Source organism: Equus asinus, chromosome 5 (assembly GCF_041296235.1).
Source record: "Equus asinus isolate D_3611 breed Donkey chromosome 5, EquAss-T2T_v2, whole genome shotgun sequence".
Classification (NCBI taxonomy): Eukaryota; Metazoa; Chordata; class Mammalia; order Perissodactyla; family Equidae; genus Equus; species Equus asinus.
In genome coordinates this window covers 106,661,088-106,673,489 of record NC_091794.1, presented here as the reverse complement: position 1 = coordinate 106,673,489, position 12,402 = coordinate 106,661,088, and the positions used below count along the sequence as shown (strand labels likewise).

At 44.5% G+C, this 12,402-nt stretch overlaps 1 protein-coding gene across 4 annotated transcripts in view; it reads right to left on the bottom strand.

Moving 5' to 3' along the window:
- CLSTN1 (calsyntenin 1) overlaps positions 1-12,402 on the bottom strand; it is a 74,177-nt gene that overhangs the window by 34,656 nt on the left and 27,119 nt on the right. The window lies entirely within an intron of this gene.

The window sequence follows — 12,402 nt, the reverse complement described above, 5'->3', positions numbered from 1 at the left end:
AAAACCCACAGCGCTGGGATGGATAATTGCAGAAGTGATGTTTTTCCTTCTCAACTGGGCACTAGAAGCCGCTACTTTTGTTTCTAAGGTAAGAACTGCTGTGCTGCCAGTCCGCTTACCTGATAAAACCAGTTTTTAGTTTCTATCCATCTTGTTTTCCCCAGGTGTGGCTCCCAGTGGGTCAATCCGAGACCTTCTCCCGGTTACGTCCACCAGCCCATTTGGGCTCGGCTCACAGCTGGAACCTTTTCATTTCCCTTTACTTCCACCTTATAAGTGCACACATTATAACCTCAGGACATGTATTAACCGTGGAACGATTCAATTAAGTTGATCTGATTAAAAGAAATGGTGTGAAACTAAGCAGTTGGTGCCTATTTGTTGAACGAACTACCCAGATTCTTTTCCACAAGTGTAGGTCAATCCAGAAGCTTCTAAAGCTAAATTTAAATGTTTAACCATCTTTAATACAATGTTACCATGATGTGAAAATGCTTTTGCTGTTATGTGATGACTATCATGGGATGACAGGAGAACACGAGGACCAGAGGTACCTGGGCCTCACCTACACTTACTCCAATGTGGCAAGTGTGCTAGGGGAACAGTACGCTCACCTGTAAAATCCTAAAGAAGTCATGTGAAGGCCTATGTTTGCAAGGGGAAAAAAAGTACCATCTCTCTCACTAATGATGTATTTACCAAACATTTATACACACCTCACACAAACGAACAGCAAGTCCTCTTTTTTTTTCTTTTTTTGTTGAAGAAGATTTGCCCTGAGTTAACATCTGTGCCAATCTTCCTCTATTTTGTATGTGGCTTGCAGCCACAGCAAGCAGAACTTAATCACTAGGCCACGGGGCTGGCCCCCAAAAGCAAGTCCTTTTGCCTTCACTTTCGAAGTAAATCCAGACCCACAGGGTAGTTGTTAATGGGTACAGAGTTTTCGTTGTGCAAGAAGAAAGGGTTCTAGGGATTGGTTGCACAACAACATCAATAAATGTACTTTAACACGACTGAACTGCACACCTAAAGATAGTTCCAATGGGAAATTTTGTGTTATGTGTATTTTACCACAATTTTTCAAAAATACAGAGGCACACAAAATAAATCCAGTCGCAGCCGTCTGTCGTCATCTCCGCGGCTCATCTACACTGTTACAGGAGCCGAGTGAGCGAGCTCATTCTCGGCCCCCTGCGTCTGTCCTTCACACGGCAGCAAGAGGGGCTCCTCTGTACAGTGCTTCTCAACTCTGTGCGCTCAGAACCTGTTCACACCAAAAAGTTACCGAGGACCCCAAAAAGCTTTATGTGAGATCGACCGAATGATTGATCAATTAGTATTTACTGTATTAGAAATTAAAACCAAGAAAAATTTTAATACTTATCAATTCATTTTAAAATACAAACCCATAAGTTAACAAAAATAATGTTTTATACGAATAACTAAGATTTTTGCAAATCTTTTTTTAAAAGCTGGCTGGTTTAACAGGAGACAGCTGGGTTCTCATCTCTACTCCTGTGGTCAACAGGCCGCATTATTCCACATCATGCAGCCTCTAGGGAATGAGGACAAAGCAAGTCATGGCTTACTATTCAACAGCTCTGACCTCTCGAACCCCCAATAGAGTCTCAGGGGACTCGTCACCTTGCTTCAGGTCTCTTCCAAACGTTTCCTCCTCAACTACTCTCACCACACCCCCTTTCCTTTTCTTCTGCTCCTCAGTGCCACCATGGGCACAGAGAGGGCAGTGGTGCAGCCTTGGACCACGGGGCAAGTCTTGCCTTCCTCCCCGGGCCTCAGTTTCCTCATCCATAAATGGAGACAGCATCAGTACCCACCTCACAGGTTGTTGTGTGACCAAACCAGCCACATGACAGTGTCTGGCACTCGGTAAATGCCACAATGGGGTGTTGTGTTGCTGTCACTTCTCCACATGCGCGCACAAGAACACAGCTTCGGGGAGGGTGTGTCCTTTTGTTCTCTGCTGATGCCCACACCCAGAACTACGTGCACTTAGCATCTCATCCCTCAGGGGCTATTTGGTAACGAGAATAAGGAACCACAGCTACAGTACAAATAAAATCAGCACCCCAGTTTGTAAATTCTCTCACAGAGGAGATAGTTTCGGTGCTGAGAATTGAAAAACAGGTATGGTCTGGTGTTTCAGACAATGGGAAGGTGCTTTTCATTTTTGTTTCTGACAGGTGGACGTTCTGGCAGGTGGACGAGAGAACCTGGAGGCATCTCATGCATGAGAACACTGAGGATCTGTCTGGAAGGGTGAGCTATGGTAAGATTACGGAGGGACCTAACGGGAAAGCAAACCCAGACCATAAAGACCAAAAACGTAAAGGACCTCTGGAAGACGTCTCCTCCCCTCACAAAAGCTGCTCCTGGGACCGGGGACTTGGTGAAGACGAGAGTTCAGCTGGTCACGGCACGCCTGCCCTGCTCCTTCGGAAGCGCTCCCCAGGGCGCGGCGCGGTGACCGGCGCAGAGCCTGGCGCGGGCTCAGACAGCCGGCTGCGGCCTCCGCTCTGAGCTTCCCCGGGACGCGGGCGCTCGGAACCTCACTCGGGACCAGGCGGACGTTCCACCCGACCGCTCCACCGCCCCCGCCTCTCCCAGCACCTCGGGAACCCGGCTGCGACGCGAGCTGGAACCCCGTCCGGAGTCACCGATGTCACACAGGCAAGCATTTTAAAGAAAGCTCTCGAAAACCCTCAGTTTGTCACTAATCTCTCATTTTAAAACACAGGGGCCGGCCTGGTGGCGCAGCGGTTAAGTTCGCATGTTCTGCTTTGGTGGCCTGGGGTTCGCCGGTTCGGATCCCGGGTGCGGACATGGCACCGCTTGGCAAAAAGCCATGCTGCGGTAGGCGTCCCATGTATAAAACAGAGGAAGATGGGCATGGATGTTAGCTCAGGGCCAGGCTTCCTCATCAAAAAGAGGAGGATTGGCAGCAGATGTTAGCTCAGGGCTAATCTTCCTCAAAAAAAAAAAAAAAAAAACCACAGAAGCTTTCAATTTACTTTTTTTTTTTAAGATTTTATTTTTCCTTTTTTCTCCCCAAACCCCCCCGGTACATAGTTATGTATTCTTAATTGTGGGTCCTTCTAGTTGTGGCATGTGGGACGCCACCTCAGCATGGCTTGATGAGTGGTACCATGTCGGTGCCCAGGATTCGAACCAGCAAAACCATGCGCGGCAAATCAGAGGGCAAACTTAACCACTTGGCCACAGGGCTGGCCCCTACTTTTCTTTTTTCAAAGATTGGCACCTGAGCTAACATCTGTTGCCAATCTTTTTTTTTTCTTTTGTCCTTCTCCCCAAAGCCCCCCGGGTGATAGTTGTATATTCTAGTTGTGAGTGTTTCTGGTTGTGTTATGCGGGACGCCACCTCAGCATGGCCCAATGAGCAGTGCCACGTCCACGTCCAGGATCCAAACTGGCGAAATCCTGGAACACCAAAGCAAAGGGCGCGAACCTAACCACTCGGCCACAGGTCAGCCCCTCAATTTACTCTTAATTATGTACCATTAATAGCAATACTTGATTCCAATGTGTTTTCATATTTAAGGTTTTCTTAATAAAATTATAAGTACAGCAAATAAAACTGAGGATTATTTGAATATGTGAGTCCAAAAAACTCCTGAGACTTAAACTAAATGAATTTATTTAACCCAGTAGGACTATAAAAACACCAGGCAAAGCAAACTGCAGAAAATCTGTGATGAGTAGTAGCATAAAATGTGTATTTCTGCTACTGTACTGGAGAAGCCTGCAGTTGAAATTGGCTAATGGTTCAAGGTGAAAAATGATGTTACAGCTATATTCCTGGCTCTTTTATTTTTTTCCCAGTATGCCAATTTTATAATTCAAAATTTCTAAATTGCTCCTTTAAGCTGGCAGTACAATGAAGAGATTTAACTAGTTCCAAAGAATGAACTTTTAAATATTTAATAAATGATATTTTTAATATTTCATCACATTCAATTGGCATTATAAAATATTTATAGGAACAAGTGACTGATGTTTCTGTAATCATCCAAAAAAGATCACAAATACAGACAAGAGACTACCAGCCATAAGACTATGAACACGTCAGCCATGTTGAGAGTCTTTACCTGATTCATTTCACTGCATTCTAGATCATAAAAACGCCACTGAAATTTTGAAGGGCAGAGTATTAATCAAAACCACAGAAGAGCAAGACTGGCGAGCAGACCTTATGGACATTTAGGCTGTATCTGGGCTACACGCCTATTATTTGAGGACACGGCTAGTTTTTGTGTTTGCGGTAGATTTTCACCACTAGAAAACTGCCACCCATTTAAAAATCAAGGTGAAAAGAATACAGTAGTCAACTTGAGGGCTAATTTTAAACATAAAACTTATGCCTTCCTATGCCCAACTTCTTATGCTCAACTCTGTGGGTAAAAGAGAGACTGGCTCCTAGTCCAGGTCACACAAGTCAAAGACCCCCCGCAAGCTGGTTCTGAGGCCTGCGGGCGGCGGCCCTGATGTCACCCAGCACTACAAACAGTTCCCTTTGATTTATTTTTACAAAGAGAAATCTACTGTTTTCAAAAGAGAATTTGATATGTGCCCCTTCTCATTTCAGAACACCTAGGCTGATCGTATCGTTCACATCAACAAAGACATAATAAATAACAACAAACGAGGGGCCGGCCCCGTGGCCGAGCGGTTAAGTTCGAGCGCTCCGCTTTGGCGGCCCAGGGTTTCATCAGTTCAGATCCTGGGCGTGGACATGGCACGCTGATCAGGCCACATTGAGGTGATGTACCACATGCCACAACTAGAAGGACCCACAACTAAAATATACAAATATGTACCGGGGGGCTTTGGGGAGAAAAAGGAAAAATAAAATTTATAAAAATAAAAAAATAAAAATAACAAACGAATGTTTTAAGATGCTGTAGGCGTTTCATTGGTAAATCTTAGATGATGTTACATGTTTTGTTTGCAGATTTACCTTTTAACCTTGGTCCATCAAAAGAATCTGCAATTAAGAGATACTGCCACTAGGTGGTGACAGGTGCCTGTGATTGCACGCTGCAAATTACAAGGCTTTGATGAAAAAATCCAGCTCTTTACTTAGTAAAGGAGCAGAATGTAATCGGTGTTAGCAGGCCCTTTGGTTAAAGATGATATTCACAGAAAAGTGTCTTAAATTATATAAGTATAAAATCTTCAGCTGTTTTTTCCTCAAAAAACATTTGAAATAAATAAAATATTCATACAGTTCCAAAATCAAAATATAAAAAGGCATACATTCTCGTAGACTCTAAGTACTGTCCCCAGTTATAAATTCTTATTTAGATCAGACCGTCCCTGGTCCTTCAAACCACCCTAATGTCAAAGGTCCTTTTAACTTCACACGGCCACTGGCTGAGTGTGTTCCAGGAAACCTACCCTGAGCATCCGCCACGCATCAGCACGCTGCACGGTGCCAGGCTCTCGGGGAGTGAAGACAACCCGCCAGAGAACACAAACATCTCAACGACCATCTACACTCTAAAGTGATGTGGCGCTTCACCAGTCCGCAGAGACCAACAAGACCAAGGAGCCACCATCTCAAACGTGGCCCCTGCCAGAGGGAAGGAGGGAGTGCTCTGAGGGTCTCCTGGTGGGAGCTGAGCCTCCCACTCAGAAGGGGCTCACGTCACTTTTGCTCCTAACTCAGGGGCTAGAGCTAGTCAAAGGACCCACCCAAATTCTCCAGAGCAGGGAAGTGCAATTATACCGTGTGTCTGGAAGAGAGAGCTGGAAATAGATGAGATAACTCCAGGCACCACAGAAGCACAAGTGGAGACCTCCCAGGGGTATCTTTTCAATGGAGTATTTTAAACAGAATAAAAATACACATAAGGTACCAAGGCAGAGAAGCACATGGCTCATTCTGGGAGTGGCAAGGCTGCAATAAACACGTGGCGTAAAGGCCCTGAGAATGCAAGGAGGCGCAAGGCCACGATAAATGCATGGCGTGAAGGCTCAGAGCGCAAGGAGGTACAGCTCAGAGGAGCTGGACCTGTGCCTCAGGTAACACAGTGAGCACCCCTCTCCCGTGCTGCCCGCATGAGCTCTCAATCTTCAGGCAGCTACAACGGTTAGAAGCTTGAAATAGTGCACTCTGGTAGAACAGGCAGGAACCTTGGGTTCAGGGAGAACTTGGTTAATAAACGAACTCTGGCTCTGACCGCTCTGTAATGGGGGGGGGGGGCAGATTATCTAAGTACCCGCCTATTTCTGCATCGCAGGTCAGGGATGGGACCATCTTCCACAACCTTGTTTCGAGAGGTCTAAATAACATAACGTGAAGAGCTCACTCTATGCCCACCACATTGATAAATTAATGATAAATTAATTGATAAGTTAATGCTAAGCAAGATCTCTGTTTCAGAAATAACTGAGAGAGCAGGGACCAGAGCTAAGGAGACTCGAGAGGCATTCCCATGATGATCTCTCTGTCATCATCTCCCCAAATGCAACCTACAGCCAGAGGAAACCCTACATCTGAGACCCTGTAGGGGCCAAATTTATCCCCTTTATCAGCAAAAGAGAAGACAGAAGTAGGATTTTACAGACTGATACTGCTGAGTACAAAACAAAAAGCAAACAAAAAAATCTGGCACTTTCTTTAACAAAAGAGGAAACTTTCTAATCAACCAAAGTAATACTGCGTGAAATTTACAGGCAACAGCTCTCCTCCTCAGCAGAGGATATCCCCAATAATGGCTCTGGTTAACGCAGCATCAGGTTCCTCTAACTTGTAAACCACATTTTTAAATTACACAACTTTTTCTAGAACTAAAGACTTCCAAAGAATCTCTAGACAAATTCTATAAGCACAGGGTTAAGAGTTTCTTCATCACAATCACCCCAAAATTTAATTTTAAAGTGCTAGAAAAACCTACATGAGATATTATTTGGATCAGAGTTTCTCAACCTCAGCATCACTGGCATTTTGGGCCGGACAATCTTTAGTTGTGGGGCTGTCCTGTGCACTGGCATGTTTAGCAGCATCCCTGGCATCCATCCACTAGACGGCAGTAGTGCCTCCTTCACTTATGAGAACCAAAAGTGTCTCCAGAAGTTAGCAACCTCCCCAGCTCCCCTGAGAGCCACCGACTCAGACCCACCTCCTTAAGGAAAACCAAGATTTTCCACCTTAAAATCATTTGTCGACTTCAAAACAGCCACTTTATAGTGGATGTGTATTACATCAATGTGAAGTTCATTTGTAATATCAAATCACATTTCAGTGTAAAATAAATCCTTAAATTAAGCAAACGAGCAATTAATCTTTTTAGTGGTATTAGCGAAACGTTTCCTGTGTTGATTCACTTTCCACATGACAAGCCTTTCACCTACCGCATTCTGACACATGTAGCATGACGTATAGCACTGCCATTTTACAGAAGGGGAGTGGTGACCTGCCAGGGAAGTCTGGCTGGTCGCTCAAATCAGCCCCGACGAGGGCAGGCACCGAGGACCCGACCAATGGGTTGTCACTGTGGTGCGGGCTCAGTGTCAGCCAAGCTCGCAGAGACTGAAGCTACTCGTGGTTCCGCGTGGCGGGAGTGTCACGAGACGAGACCCCAGAGTAAGCAAGCATGGAATGAGGAGCCTCAGGGGCCTTTCTCTCAAGTGCGGATCGAACCCTAAATGCAAACTGGGGAGGCAACGAAGGAGGAAGCAGCGGAGAGACCCGATGCTGGATATGAGGGACGACCATCTGCCTCAGGGTGGGAGTGGCAGAGGAGACAAAGACGGAATCGGGGAACCACTTAAAGTCGACGGCGGCAGGGCAAGATGAGATGGTAAGGGGACGAACTGGGATCGTGGTTTAGTGTCCAGCCTTCCGCCGCACAGGCTGGATGGGGCAGCTGTTTCCATGCGGGACTGAAAGCCAAGGAGGGTCGACAAGGCTGAGGAGAACGGAGGAGAAGGAGCTTCCTTCTTTTTCTTTCCTTCCTTCCATCCGTCCGTCCGTCCGTCCATCCATCCATCCATCCATCCATCTTTACTGAGCCCCAGGAAGTCTTCCAGGCGCTGAGGAAATGATGGTGGGTAAACCAGCCCCTGCCCTCAGAGCGCTTATGTTGTGGCTGATTAAATATCAACGTTAAGCACATTCTGCAAAGTAATTCTTGGGGAGCAAAATCACACCTTCTGTAATTCCAACTTTTCAAAGCATAAAGGGGGCCTTCTAATTATTCCTCCAAATTCCAAACAAGTTTTTAAAATTGTGTCAAAATATACAACATAAAATTTACCATTTTAACCATTCCTAAGCATACAGCTCAATGGTATGAAGTACATTCACACTTGTGCAATTGTCACCACCATTCAGCTTCCTAACTCTTTTCATCTCACAAAACTGAAACTCTGTCCCCATTAAACAGTAATTCTCCAGTCCCCCTTATTCCAGCCCGTGGCAACCACCATTCTACTTCCTGTCTGTGAATCTGACTACTCTGGATACCTCAGGTAAGTGAGTATTTGCCCTTTTGTGATTGGTTTATTTCACTGAGTAAAATGTCCTCGGGGTTCATCCATGTTGTGGCGCATGTCAGAATTTCCTTCCTTTTTAAGGCTGAATAATGGTCCACTGTACGTATAAACCACATTTTATTTATCCATCAATGGACACTTGGGCTGCTGACACTTTCTGGCTATTGTGAATATTGCTGTCATGAACACAGGGGTATAAATATCTTCTCCAGACTCTGTTTCTAATACTTTTGGGTATACACCCAGAAGTGGAATTGCTGGCTCATACGGTAATTCTATTTTTAATTTTTTTGAGGAACTACCATCCTGTTTTTCACGGTAGCTGCACCATTTCACATTCCCCCCAACAGTGCACAACAGCTCGTTTCTCCACATCCTCACCAGCACTTGTTATTTTCTTGTTTTTGACAGCAGCCATCCAAGGTGTGTGACCAAACAAGTTTTATATCAAGTAATGCTATCTTTTTATATTATGTAAGATACAAAAGTGGACAGAATGATGAACCCCATGTGCCCATAACTCAACCGCCACAGTTACCAAGAAGACCTACGTTGTCTGACTTCAGGCTCCCTTTCCTACTACGAGTTTCAATTATTCTGAAACAAATCCCAGACATCATATAACTGTGCCCCTCAATATTTCAACAGACGTCTCTAGAAGATGTTTGTTTTAAAACTAACCATGTGGCATTCTCAATAATTATTTCACATCATCAAACACCCAATCAGGATTCACTCTTGTCTGATTGCTTTGGTACATGAAATAACTGACCTCAATCCGCTTCTCTGTCTGCGATGTGGCATCCTGAATTCTACTGCTGCCAAAGAAAAACTCTAAACCACTGATCACCCTTACTGGTTTCCACAACTTTCTCCATTTTTTTCACCAGTAAGTATATCTATAAGTAGGTTTTTTGTAGATGTTCTTTATCAAGTTGAGAGTGTTCCCCTCTACTAACCTGGAGAGTTTTTATCACAAATGGGTGTTAGATTTTGTCAAATGTTATTTCTGCATCAATCAATATGATCATGTGATTCTTCTTTAAACTGTTGATATGGCAGATTAATTTTTGAATGTCGAAACAGCCTTGTGCACGTGGAACAAACCCCATTTGATCATGGTGTATAATTCCTTTTATACACTGTTGGATTTGATTTGCTAATATTTTACTGAGAACTCTTTTTTAACAGCTTTTGTGAGACTGTCATTAAAAAAAATTATTTTTTGTCAATATATTTCAATTCACTTCTATTTTGACCTGAAAATTCAACTGGCTTGAATATATCCAGTTTTGTATACTCAACATCAAATATTTACATCAGGAAACATGTATTATTTACTGAGCACCAACTACCTTCCAGGCACTGGTGGACACTCAATTCTGCTTACCATTAAGACTGATTCTCTAGAAGATTTAGCTGCACGATTAGGCAGGAGACAGCAATGGTCACAATGCTATTTTTGAGAAATCAGGGTGTGATGACCTCAAATGTGCTTCTAAAAATTAGGATTAAAAAAAAAAGCCAAGTGGAATTAATGTTCCTGATATCAAATCTGGCTTAAATACAGCATCCCCACAGCTGAAAGACAAATAACTGGAGGTCTGGTCTGTTATTGAAGTGACAGGTCCTCCCATGCAAAGTTCATAACCTTTTCAGATCATGGGCATTTTGAGAATCTAATGAAAGCCAGGAACCCCCTACCAAGGAAAACACATGAAAACAGAAACACTCGGCAGGATGTTTTAGGGGCTTCAGACACCTGCTGAAACGAGTCCAGGTGAGAATCACCATTCCAAAACACAATGAAATCTGTCAACTGACCCTCGGAAACATGGCCTCTTCATCTATCGCCCCAGAGTCACTGGAAATAGAACTGTAAAACTACAATTCTCTCATGGTTCTCAAACTTGACTTGTATTTCACGGTCTTCGGCAGCAATATCTTAACAGAGCCCTGAGGGTTCCCCAGGAGCTACTCCAGGAAATAGATCAGGGAAGAAATACACAGAAGGTGCGACATTGTTGCTGCATTTTAAAAGGATGTAAAGGCTGGTGACACAGAAGGACTGAAAGTAACAAAGAAGTTAATTTGAAGCTGAGGTGAGAGAGCATGCTTTGAATAATGGTGAGAAGCGCAAGCGATAAAGACAGAAACATTATGCTTTTATTGAGAATAATAAAAAAAAAATAACAACTTCCCAGAGGGTTGCTTCCCATCTTTTCCCTTCATTAATTTTAGAGATGGGCATGTGTGTTACACTATTCAGGAGGTTACATTATTAAACATTCTTACTTCACTGTTAAGAGAAGGATGAAAAGGAAACTAGATAGATGGATGGGTGGATGGACAAACAGATGGACACTATAAGGATTTCCTTCTTTAAACGAGTTCCAGGTGTATTCTATAGAGGGGTCTGTGAAGATCCGTTGCGTGTACACACCATCAACAGCGTAGTACAATAACCGATCTAAGGCATCCAATAGTTAGCATATTTTACTCACCACTATCAGGAAAATGTGTATATTTTAAAGAAGGCTTCCACAAATGTTTTTTTAAACATTTAAAGAGGCTACCCTTCAGTTACCCATTATCTCATTTTTCTAGCACTCAGATTTTCATTAAAAGCTTTATCTAATTTTCCAAAGTAACTCAGTATCATATTCACAAACTTTTCTAGTAAGCAAATGAAAGCATTTCACTAGCATGAAGTGCAGAAATCAATTACTTTTCTAATCAAATTCTGTTTTACTCAATATTGAGACTCACCCCATAAAATTAACAGGCCAGGCACCAACCTAAGACACAGCCAGCGAGCCGAACAGTAAGGTCTGTGTTCCACATTGACGTCAGTCTCCTGAGCTGCATGAATAACTATCTCAGGTATTCTTAACTGAGAGCCTCTCCTGATGTCACAAATGTGACGGGGCAGCCACTCTAGAACGGGAGCTTCATGTCCAGCTACAACAAGATTTCCAACGGCAAAGGTCTTGCACGACTCTTCTAGAAGTTCCGAAAGTGAGGAGCGAGGAGCACAGAGAACATAATCCTTACACTTTTAGGAGATAAGGGGTCTCCCTCAGGATTTGGCTGTCACGTTGGGAGGAGTCCAGGAGGAAGTACTCCCAGTCACAGGATTCCTCTAGGGTCCTAGTGGTGAATACCCTCCAGCCATCCTCGCTCCCTGACCAGGGACAGGGAATCCAGCCCTGGTGCCAGGAGCCCTGCCTTAGCTACTGTACCCCGGGAACAGAGGAGGCCCTTGCCTGAATCCCACAGCACCCCAGAGGTGATGCACAAAGACGGTGTTTGCAGGCCAACACCAGGGACCTTGCAGATCTTCTCTGACCACAACGCTTGGGCACTAGAGTTAGGTTCAGGGGGTCCAATGAGTTTTTCTCCAGCTCTTTTCCTTCAGGTGGTGGCTGTTCATGTACCAATATTGAGCAGTAGTATTTCAGACCTTAGTTTCGTGAGGTGGAGTGAAAAGGGGGGAGGGGTGGAAGGGATGGCGTTGGGGAGTGTCTTCCTCATTCAGACGTTTCTCTCTAGTAAGGAGAGGTGGGCAAGCCCAGAAGCTCCACTTATTAAGCTTAGTATCCTAACAGAGGAGGGGAGACCAAACCACAGAGAGCTAAGAATATGCCTCAAAGCATCAACCACGGCAGTGCTCCACAGCCCTTCCAGACATCTCCCTCAACTACACCTCCTGGGCCACACCCTGGAGGGTGAGTCAGGCGGCTTGACCTGGGCTGGGCAGGTTTGGAATGGAACATTCCCTAGGAGATGCTGACGCACTCCCCAACAGTGAACAACCGTATCACAGAAGGCTCATGAATAGGGGCACCTGGAGAGTTCTCT